The 11,745-nt window shown below is 41.3% G+C and overlaps 1 pseudogene; it reads right to left on the bottom strand.

Annotated features, from left to right (window-relative positions):
* Positions 1-9,941: 9,941 nt before the first annotated feature.
* Positions 9,942-10,826, bottom strand: LOC128048079 (40S ribosomal protein S6-like; annotated as a pseudogene).
* Between the last annotated feature and the right edge of the window lie 919 nt (positions 10,827-11,745).

An 11,745-nucleotide genomic window follows, 5' to 3' on the forward strand; every position in this document is an offset into this window, starting at 1 on the left:
TACAGTGTCCCACAGCTTTTGGGTTTTTGTGTTTTCATTTTCATTCATTTCTATACATATTTTGATTTATTCTGTGATTTGTTAGTTATTCAGCAGCGTGTTCTTCAGCCTCCATATGTTGGAAATTTCAGTAGTTTTTCTCCTGTAATTGAGATCTAATCTTACTGCATTGTAGTCAGAAAAGATGCTTGGAATGATTTCAGTTTTTTTTTTTTTTTTAATTTACCAAGGCTAGATTTATGGGCCAGGATGTGATGTATCCTGGAGAAGGTTCCATGTGCACTTGAGAAAAAGGTGAAATTCATTGTTTTGGGGTGAAATGACCTATAGATATCAGTTAGGTCTAACCGGTCTATTGTATCGTTTAAAGTTTGTGTTTTCTTGCTAATTTTCTGTTTAGTTGATCTATCCATAGGTGTGAGTGGGATATTAAAGTCTCCCACTATTATTGTGTTATTGTTAATTCCCCTTTCATACCTGTTAGCATTTGTCTTACATATTGGGGTGCTCATATATTGGGTGCATATATATTTATAATTGTTATATCTTCGTCTTGGATTGATCCTTTGATCATTATGTAGTGGCCTTCTTTGTCTCTTTTCACAGCCTTTGTTTTAAAGTCTATTTTATCTGATATGAGTATTGCTACCCCTCCTTTCTTTTGGTCTCTATTTGCATGGAATATCTTTTTCCAGCCCTTCACTTTCAGTTTGTATGTGTCCCCTGTTTTAAGGTGGGTCTCTTGTACATAACATATATAGGGTCTTGTTTTTGTGTCCATTCAGTCAGTCTTTGTCTTTTGGTTGGGGCATTCAACTAATTTATGTTTAAGGTAATTATTCGTAAGTATGATCCCGTTGCATTTACTTTATTGTTTTGGGTTCGAGTTTATACACCCTTTTTGTGTTTCCTGTCTAGAGAATATTCTTTAGCATTTGTTAGAGAGCTGGTTTGGTGGTGCTGAATTCTCTTAGCTTTTGCTTGTCTGCAAAGTTATTGATTTCTCCTTCATATTTGATTGAGATCCTTGCTGGGATCTCATTTCCTCTCTCTGATTCATTTATTTCTACCATTCTATCTTCTACTTCACTAATCCTATCTTCTGCCTCTGTTATTCTACTGTTTGTTGCCTCCAGAGTGTGTCTGATCTCATTTAGTGCATTATTCATTAAATATTGACTCTTTTTTTATTTCTTCTAGGTCCTTGTTAAATCTTTCTTGCATCTTCTCAATCCTTGTCTCCAGGCTATTTATCTGTGATTCCATTTTGATTTTAAGATTTTTGAATCACTTTCACTATCATTATTTGGAATTCTTTATCAGGTAGACTCCCTATCTCTTCCTCTTTTTTTTTTGGTTTGGTGGGCATTTCGCCTGTTCCTTTACCTGCTGGCTATTCCTCTGTCTCTTCATCTTGTTTATATTGCTGTGTTTGGGGTGGCCTTTCTGTATTCTGGCAGTTTGTGGAGTTCTCTTTATTGTGGTGGCTGGCACAGTAAGCACGGCCAAGAGGAGATACCCCATGTCTGAGGTCAGGGGCAGTGGCCTAGATTGCCAGGCTGCGACGGCGGAGGACCTGCTGAGAGGAGATCCCTGCGTCCAAGGCCAGGGGCGGTGGCTGGGAGGAGCAACCCCCATATCCAAGGAGTGGTGGCTGCGTGGGTGCAGGAGGGCCTAGAGGAGCCATCCTACATCGAAGGTCAGGAAGGGAAGCAGTGAGGAGATATCCCTTATCCAAGGTAAGGAGCAGTGGCAATGCTTTGCTGGAGCAGCCGTGAAGAGATACCCCACACCCAAGCTAAGAGAAACCCAAGTAAGATGGTAGGTGTTGGAAGAGGGCATCAGAGGCAAACACACTGAAACTATACTCACAGAAAACTAGTCAATCTAATCACACTAGGACTACAGACTTGTCTAACTCAATGAAACTAAGCCATGCCCATGGGGCAACTCAAGATGGGCAGGTCATGGTGGAGAGGTCTGACAGAATGTGGTCCACTGGAGAAGGGAATGGCAAACCACTTCAGTATTCTTGCCTTGAGAACCCCATGAACAGTATGAAAAGGCAAAATGATAGGATACTGAAAGAGGAACTCCTCAGGTCAGTAGGTGCCCAACAGGCTACTGGAGATCAGTGGAGAAATAACTCCAGAAAGAATGAAGGGATGGAGCCAAAGCAAAAACAATACCCAGCTGTGGATGTGACTGGTGATAGAAGCAACGTCTGATGCTGTTAAGAGCAATATTGCATAGGAACCTGGAATGTCAGGTCCATGATCAAGGCAAATTGGAAGTGGTCAAACAAGAGATGGCAAGAGTGAATGTCAACATTCTAGGAATCAGCGAACTAAAATGGATTAGAATCGGTGAATTTCACTCAGATGATCATTATATCTACTACTGCGGGCAGGAATCCCCCAGAAGAACTGGAGTAACCATCATGGTCAACAAAAGAATCCAAACTGCAGTACTTGGATGCAATCTCAAAAATGACAGAATGATCTCTGTTCATTTCCAAGGCAAACCATTCAATATCACTGTAATCCAAGTCTATGACCCAAGCAGTAACACTGAAGAAGCTGAAGTTGAACGGTTTTATGAAGACCTACAAGACCTTGTAGAACTAACACTTAAAAAAGATGTCCTTTTCATTATAGGGGAATGGAATGCAAATGTAGGAAGTCAAGAAACACCTGGAGTAACAGGTAAATTTGGCCTTGGAATGCAGAATGAAGCAGGGCAAAGACTAATAGAGTTTGGCCAAGAAAATGCAGTGGTCATAGCAAACACTCTCTTCCAACAACACAAGAGAAGACTCTACATATGGACATAACAAGATGGTCAGCACCAAAATCAGATTGATTATATTCTTTGCAGCCAAAGATGGAGAAGCTCTATACAGTCAGAAAAACAAGACCAGGAGCTGACTGTGGCTCAGATCATGAACTCCTTATTATCAAATTCAGACTCAAATTGAAGAAAGTAGGGAAAACCGCTAGACCATTCAGGTATGACCTAAATCAAATCCCTTATGATTATACAGTGGAAGTGAGAAATAGATTTAAGGGCCTAGATCTGATAGATAGAGTGCCTAATGAACTATGGAATGAGGTTCGTGACATTGTCCAGGAGACAGGGATGAAGACCATCCCCATGGGAAAGAAATGCAAAAAAGCAAAATGGCTGTCTGGGGAAGCCTTACAAATAGCTGAGAAATGAAGAGAAGTGAAAAGCAAAGGAGAAAAGGAAAAATATAAGCATCTGAATGCAGAATTTCAAAGAATAGCAAGAAGAGATAAGAAAGCCTTCTGCAGCAATCAATGCCAAAAATAGAGGAAAACAACAGAATGGGAAAGACTAGAGATATCTTCCAGAAAATGAGAGATACCAAGGGAACATTTCATGCAAAGATGGGCTCGATAAAGGAAAGAAATGGTAAGGACCTAACAGAAGCAGAAGATATTAAGAAGAGGTGGCAAGAATACACAGAAGAACTGTACAAAAATGATCTTCACGACCCAGATAATCACGATGGTGTGATCACTCATCTAGAGCCAAACATCCTAGAATGTGAAGTCAAGTGGGCCTTAGAAAGCATCACTACGAACAAAGCTAGTGGAGGTGATGGAATTCCAGTTGAGCTATTTCAAATCCTGAAAGATGATGCTGTGAAAGTGCTACACTCAATATGCCAGCAAATTTGGAAAACTCAGCAGTGGCCACAGGACTGGAAAAGGTCAATTTTCATTCCAATCCCAAAGAAAGGCAATGCCAAAGAATGTTCAAACTACCACACAATTGCACTCATCTCACATGCTAGTAAAGTAATATTCAAAATTCTCCAAGCCAGGCTTCAGCAATACGTGAACCATGAACTCCCTGATGTTCAAGCTGGTTTTAGAAAAGGCAGTGGAACCAGAAATCAAATTGCCAACATCCACTGGCTCATGGAAAAAAAAGAGAGTTCCAGAACAACATCTATTTCAGCTTTATTGACTGTGCCAAAGCCTTTGATTGTGTGGATCACAATCAACTGTGGGAAATTCTGAAAGAGATGGGAATACCAGACCACCTGACCTGCCTCTTGAGAAATCTGTATGCAGGTCAGGAAGCAACAGTTCGAACTGGACATGGAAAAACAGACTGGTTCCAAATAGGAAAAGAAGTACGTCAAGGCTGTATATTGCCACCCTGCTTATTTAACTTCTATGCAGAGTACATCATGAGAAACGCTGGACTGGAAGAAACACAAGCTGGAATCAAGATTGCCAGGAGAAATATCAATCACCTCAGATATGCAAATGACACCACCCTCATGGCAGAAAGTGAAGAGGAACTAAAGAGCCTCTTGATGAAAGTGAAAGAGGAGAGTGAAAAAGTTGGCTTAAAGCTCAACATCCAGAAAACGAAGATCATGGCTTCCAGTCTCATCCTTCATGAGAAATAGAAGGGAAAACAGTGGAAACAGTGTCAGACTTTATATTTTTGGGCCCCAAAATCACTGCAGGTGGTGACTGCAGCCATGAAATTAAAAGATGCTTACTCCTTGGAAGGAAAGCTATGACCAACCTAGGTAGCATATTCAAAAGCAGAGACATTACTTTGCCGACTAAGGTCCGTCAAGTCAAGACTATGGTTTTTCCAGTGGCCATGTATGGATGTGAGAGTTGGACGGTGAAGAAGGCTGAGCACCGAGGAATTGATGCTTTTGAACTGCGGTGTTGGAGAAGACTCTTGAGAGTCCCTTGGACTGAAAGGAGATCCAACCAGTCCATTCTGAAGGAGATTAGCTCTGGGTTTTCTTTGGAGGGAATGATGCTAGAGCTGAAACTCCAGTACTTTGGCCATCTCATGAGAAGAGTTGACTCATTGGAAAAGACTTTGATGATGGGAGGGATTGAGGGCAGGAGGAGAGGGTGACGACAGAGGATGAGATGGCTGGATGGCATCACTGACTGGATGGACGTGAGTCTGAGTGAACTCCGGGATTTGGTGATGGACAGGGAGGCCTGGCGTGCTGTGATACATGGGATCGCAAAGAGTTGGACACGACTGAGCGACTGAACTGAAGTGAACTTTATTATGGAGTTTCCTCACTGTCGGTGGTGTTGTATCGGTGGCTTGTCCATGTGTCCTGATTAGGGAAAATTGTGTTGGTGTTCTGGTGGGTGGAGCTGGATTTCTTCTCTCTGGAGTGCAATGAAATATCTAGTAATCAGTTATGAGATGTCAATGGTTTTGGAGTAACTTTGGGCAGCCTGTATTTGGAGCTCAGCGCTGTGTTCTTGTGTTGCTGGAGAATTTGTGTGGTATGTCTTGCTGTGAACTTGTTTGCCCTTGGGTGATTCTTGGTTTCAGTGTAGGTTGGAGGTGTTTGATAAGCTCCTGTCAATTAATGTTCCCTGTAGTCAGGAGTTCTCTGGTGTTCTTGGGATTTGGACTTAAGGTCTCCTGCTTCTGGTTTTCAGTCTTATTTTTACAGTAGTCTCAAGACTTCTCCTTCTAAACAGCACCATTGATAAAACATCTAGGTTAAGGATGAAAAGTTTCTCCACAGTGAGAGACACACAGAGAGTTTCACAGAGTTACATGGAGAAGAGAAGAGGGAGGAAGGAGCTAGAGGTGACCCAAATGAGATGAGGTGGTATCAATAGAGGAGAGAGCAAGCTAGCCAGTAATCACTTCCTTATGTACACTGTACAACTGGACCACTCAGAGATGTTCATGGAGTTATACAGAGAAGAGACGAGGGAGGAAGGAGACAGAGGTGGCCAGGAGGATAAATGAGGGGAATCAAAAGAAGAGAGACAGATCCAGCCAATAATCAGTTCCCTAAGTGTTCTCCACCATCTGGAACACACAGATTCACAGAGTTGGGTCGAGAAGAGAAGGGGTAGGAAGGAGACAGAGGCGACCTCGTGGAGAAAACGGAGAGTCCAAAGGGGGAGAGGTCAGTCAAGCCAGTAATCTCTCTCCCAGGTAAAAATGGGTACTGAAGGTTGGGTTCTTAAAGGTACAAAAATAATAACAAATACCAAAAAGCAAAGACTAAAAATCTAGAGCCGAGTTTGGAATTTCAAAAATACAATATTAAAGAAAAGAAGGAAAAAAAGAAAGAGAAAAAAAAAGTCACCAAACTTATAAAAAATATATATATATGAAGTTAGCTTTTTAAAAAAGGTCTTTTTTTTGCAAAGTAATAGTAGGTTATAAAATCGAAAATTAAAGGAGTAATAGAAGACTTAAAAATTTAAAAAAATTTTAAAAAAAGAATGATCATAAAAATAGTAAAAATATATCTAGGACTTTTTCTGTTGTTGTTGTGGGTATTGTGGGGTCAGTTCATTTTTGGATAGTTCCTTGGTCCGGCTTATATTTCTCAAGAACTATAGGCCCCTTCCTATGTAGTCGGTACTAACTACAGGGTTTTAATCTACTGTACCTGTCACTTCCAAGGCGGTTCCCTCTGTTTTAGCTTCTTCTGTTTTCTGGTCTCTTCAGTGTCTGATTTCCACCCTGACACAAACGGGGTGGTGGTGGACACTTTTTTTAGGCTCACTTGTTTGGTTGTGCTGTGGGGAGGGAGGGACTCTGCAATCAAATAACACTGGCTTGTGCTCACAGTGTCTACCCCCGCTGGGCCAGCCCCCACTCCCGGCACATGTGCCCTCCCTGCCCACACTGCTCAGGCTCTAGGTTGCTCCTCTGGGAACCGTCCGAGGCCAGCCATGGGCTGCATGCACCTCCCAGGTATAAGCTGCTCAGGTTCAGGCACTCAGGTAGTCCTCAGAGGCGCAGACTCAGTTGGGCCTGCGTTTTGTGCCCTTCCCCGGTCCGAGCAGCTAAGGTGATGAGGTGTTTGGTGAGTACGGTCGCTGTGACTTATCTCATCCCCTGTCCCTGCCGCTCGGTTTTCTGGGTGTACAACCGGTGCACCTTCTCAGGTGGATGTTGACTGTCCAGAACCCCAAGAAGTCTTAGTTAGCAAAGAAGCCTGCTTGCAGTTTGGTAGATAGTATCTCGCCGGGGCTGCGATTGCTCCCTTCCGGCTCTGGCTGCCTGTCTTTGGAGGGGGATGATCTGCAGCTGGCTAGTTCTGTTCAGTCCTTTGTTCTGTGTGTGGTCCTGGCAGTGTCTTAGGGCTCTTCGTGTGGTAGCTATCCCACAGTCTGGTTTGCTAGCCCAAGTTAGTTCACTCAGATTGCCCTCGGGGCATTCAGGCCAGCTCCTTACTCTAAGCAATGCAGCCCACACCTCCCTGCCCAGCCTCCGCCTGCTAGTGGCGGTTGCAGGCTTCTGTGCTGCTTCTCCGCTGGGGGAGTTATCACTGGGCTCGTAATCTGTGGCTTTTAATTATTTATTTATTTTTCCTCCCTGTTATGTTGCCCTCCGTGCTTCCAAGGCTCGCCACAGACTCAGCAGTGAGAGTGTTTCCTGGTGTTTGAAAACTTCTCTCTGTTTAAGACTCCCTTCCCAGGACAGAGCTTTGTCCCTACCTCTTTTGTCTCTTTTTTTGGCTTTTATATTTTTTCCTACCTCTTTTTGAAGACAATGGGCTGCTTTTCTGGGTGCCTGATGTCCTCTGCCAGCATTCAGAAGTTGTTTTGTGGAATTTACTCAGCGTTTAAATGTTCTTTTGATGAGTTTGTGTGGGAGAAAGTGATCTCCCCATCCTATTCCTCTGCCATCTTCAGCAAAATCCCCTTTGGCATTTTTGTTTGCAGTTTTGAAAATAACTGTTGAATAATGTGATAACATGATAAAAATAATGCAACCATATACTGTTCATAAATACATTAAGAAAAAATTAAAGCAAGTAAAATTCTTTTAATATATTAAAAGAATATATTTAATAGTAGACTCTGCTAAGAATATGAAATTCGGGACCAGATTGCCTATGTTCAAATCCTGACTTCCAATGATTTGCTTGTTGACCTGGTCAAATTATTTAATGTCTCTCTGTGACTTTAAGTCCTATTGTTTCAACTGTTGATTTTAAAAGAATGTAATTCACAATATAAATTATATCTTTACTTCATCAGTTATCTTCAATGCACATAAAGTGCCGCACAGATAAAAGTCAACTGCTTTTTAAGTCAGGTGGCCTGAAGGTATTAGTATAGAAAAGTGTATCTGTGAATTGAGCACTTACAGATAAGTGATAGAATATCCATTGCTTTGGCTCCCAAGTATTCTTTCTCTTTCTCTCTCTTCTACCCATACATTAGACAGTAATGACAACAGCATCTTCTTTATTATATGATGCAACCATCTTTTATGCAATTAAAGATATCTGACCATTTCCCAACATGAATGTTTTAAAATATAATGTATTAATGGAAAATGTGAAGTATCGTAAGGCCAAAAGATTGGGAAATGGTTGCCATTTGAAAAATAGTTTGTTACAGTTCCCAAGATAAAAGGGAATAGCAAGCCATGGGCCTGGAAAAGTGCCTGAGTTGGTCACTAAGCAGATGGAAAGGGGGAAACTATGGACAAGACTTTGTTTTCCTCAGGAAGTAATGGACAAGGATAAATAGGCTTAGAATTGGCTTTCAGGCTTTGATACATAGATGCTGTCCCTAATGGTCTGGTACCTGGTTCTGAGATGATTAGGGCAGGTTTATAGTAACCAATAATGTGAAAACCCAATAAGAAAAGTGATTGGGAGTGTGGATTCTGGATGGGTTGGTTAGTATTTGAAAAATCTCCCCAGAAGAGGACTCCTCTCCAAGAAGAGGGGTGACATGAAAGAGTCAGGAAATCAAAGCGTGGTGATGTGTATCAAGTTGTATAAAACCAGGCCTACTTGACACAGGCTTATAGGGCAAATATTAAAGCTTCAAGCTTATATAAGCTAGAAATCCTGTGTACATTGGGTCACAAGATAATCATAATTCTTGACTGTTGTAGTCACACTCACATCTGAATATTCTATAGCCTTAAACTAAGTTGCCAAAAAAAAGTCACTTCTCCTTATATAACATATTAGGACAAGTGTAGAATGTAAAAATGAATAATGTGCCAGGACAAGTGATCATAAGAGACTGGTTCCAAATATTTCTGCTGTCTTTCTTACCCATTTTATGTCACTTTTCCTTCAACCTGCATTTTTTTGGTCAAAGGTCTTTAGCTGATTTTGTTACTCAAATCCACATTCCCAAAGGCCTGAGTTTCAATAATATTGCCATTATGGAGTTGAAGATTTTTCACTAACTTTTATGTCTAGATCTGAATGTACTAAGAGGCATGTCAGGTGATTTTGAATTCTAACCATGGTTCCAGCTGCCCCATGGTTATTTATTTATTGATATGCCAAAATGATAAGTAATTTAAAGAATACATATAAAATATGACATTGAGCTAGATGCTAAATATGAAGATTTGCCAAGAATAAACTAGTTCTTCAGAATGGGGTTGGCTATAAAGATATAAAATCCTTCTGATTAATGGAAAGAGTAGAGTGATCACGGCAACAAGTGCAAGGAAAGAACAACAAAGACAATTGGGAAAGAACTGTAACTTGAAATATCATAACACTCAGAATGCACCGAAACTGTGCTCATGCTTAGAGGGCAGCAAATGAATGTAGCCTTTTGGCTTTGAGATGATCATGGTGTTCCAGCTTTACTCATAATTGATCATGCTGACTCCAGAATGGAAAATAGATCAGAAGAGAAACAGTCTGAAACCACAACACATGTACTGTTATTTATGAAGATCTTCAATATAATTTTCTTGTCTTCAATAAGATCTTTACTTACATTTACACTTCTAGCGTGTAGTTTTCGATAAGTATCTTATCAAGCAAAGGAGGTATATAGCTACTCATAGAAATGAAAGGATCTGGTTGAGTATCATAGTTTATAGGTTATAATGGCCAGTATTAGTATCTTTTTTTAATATATCTGATCTTATTTATTTGTTACTTTTAGAACATCTTATTTTTGACTGGACTCAGACTTAGAAGTAGAAGCTCTCAGAGAGGACAGCCTCTGTCTCTTGGCAATCTGTTCCTGCCATTTTCCTTTGGCCTCCTTCATTCTCTTTGCCAAAAGTTTAGCATATTCTGCAGCCTCTTCTTTATTTTTCTTAGCATGCTGTTTCTTCAGGGCAATACGCCAGCATTTGTGTTGCAGAACTCGTGGAGTCAGGAGACGCTGAATCTTGGATGCTTTAGTCCTAGGTTTCTTACTGTCTTTGTTTAGGGGCTTTTGCACAACATATTGGTGGATATCTTCTTTAGAGAGATTGAAAAGTTTGCGGATTCTGGTAGCTCTTTTGGGACCCAGGCGACGAGGCACTGTAGGTAGTATCAGTGAGTCCAGGAATATCCTTCTCCCCTTTTTTCACAATGACCAAATTGAGAACACTCAGATTGGCATCCACAGTCCAGTCCCGTACAGATTTGTGCTTTCTCTCTCCAGTCCTTGGTCTGTAACAGGAATGCCCCTTACTCAGGAGCAGGCAAACTCAGCCATGGGTCAAGACACCCTGCTTCATGGGGAAACCCTGCTTACCATTCCCGCCACTGATTCGGACCACATAACCCTTCCATTCTTCACCCAGAGCATCAGCAGCAACTTCTGTGGCCATACGCTTCTCGCAGAAGGTATGAAATTTTCGTTCATCATCTACTTCATGAGCTTCTGGCAGCCAGTGGCCAGGAAAGGGATGCTCAGCTTCACTCTGAAGTGGCCGACAGCCTCCGAGGTGCCACAAAAAAGAGCCAGTATTAGTATCTTTGAAGGTTTGGAAGGCAAGAAAAGGAACAAAGACCCCCAACAGTAAGAAGTGACAGTATACAATTTTTTCAAGCCACTCATAGTTGCAAATCACTTGATATAACAAAGTTCTTTTTCTAGTATATGAGTGTGTACAGATTTTGTAAGCTGTATATATAGATTCTGTATGATCTCTGGGTCAGGAAGAAACCCGGGAGTAGGAAATGGCAACCCGCCTCAGTATTCTTGCCTGAAAATTCCATGGACAGAGGAGCCTGGTGGGCTACAATCCATGGGGTCATAGTCAACCACAACTGCTCACCCATGTCTCTGTTTAATAATATATGCTGCTGGTGCTTAGTCGCTCAGTCGTGTCCAACTCTTTGAACTCCATGGACTGTTTCCTGCCAAATCCTCTGTCCATGGGATTCTCCAGGCAAGAATAATGGAGTGGGTTGCCATTCCCTTCTCCAATAATAATATGTAATTAGTAGTAAAAGCTACCATGCATTGAAATGGTATGGGACTAGCTATGCTTATTACATTACTTAATTTTCAAAGCAAGTTAATATTTCATATGCTTTTCCAAAAGAGAAATGTGAGAAGTTCCTGACATTGGAAGATCTAGAGAAGAACATTAGCTATCTTAAAATTATATTTGGATCCTAACGTTAATCTCAGTGCCTGTGAATTAGTGAAAAACATTTTTCTCCCTTGTTGCCATGTTAGTGCTTTCTGAGTTCTAACCCCAAGTGCCTCAGACAACAAGACGACTCACTGTTTCTACCATTACTGTTTTATGATCTATATGGTGGCCAAAGGCAGGGCCAACATTCTGAAACTGACACCAATTATACAATGCTATGTCTCATCCTGACTCCGGAGTCTTGAGTTTGTTCCATTATAAACCTCTGGGATCAGGAAAAAGTTCCTCCTCAATATTCTGCTAGAAATCCAGGGATCCCTTGGGGTTTTACATATGTCTTAAGAAGTAGTGGGAAGGCAACATCTATACTAGTCA

The sequence above is a fragment of the Budorcas taxicolor genome, chromosome 5 (assembly GCF_023091745.1).
Source record: "Budorcas taxicolor isolate Tak-1 chromosome 5, Takin1.1, whole genome shotgun sequence".
Classification (NCBI taxonomy): Eukaryota; Metazoa; Chordata; class Mammalia; order Artiodactyla; family Bovidae; genus Budorcas; species Budorcas taxicolor.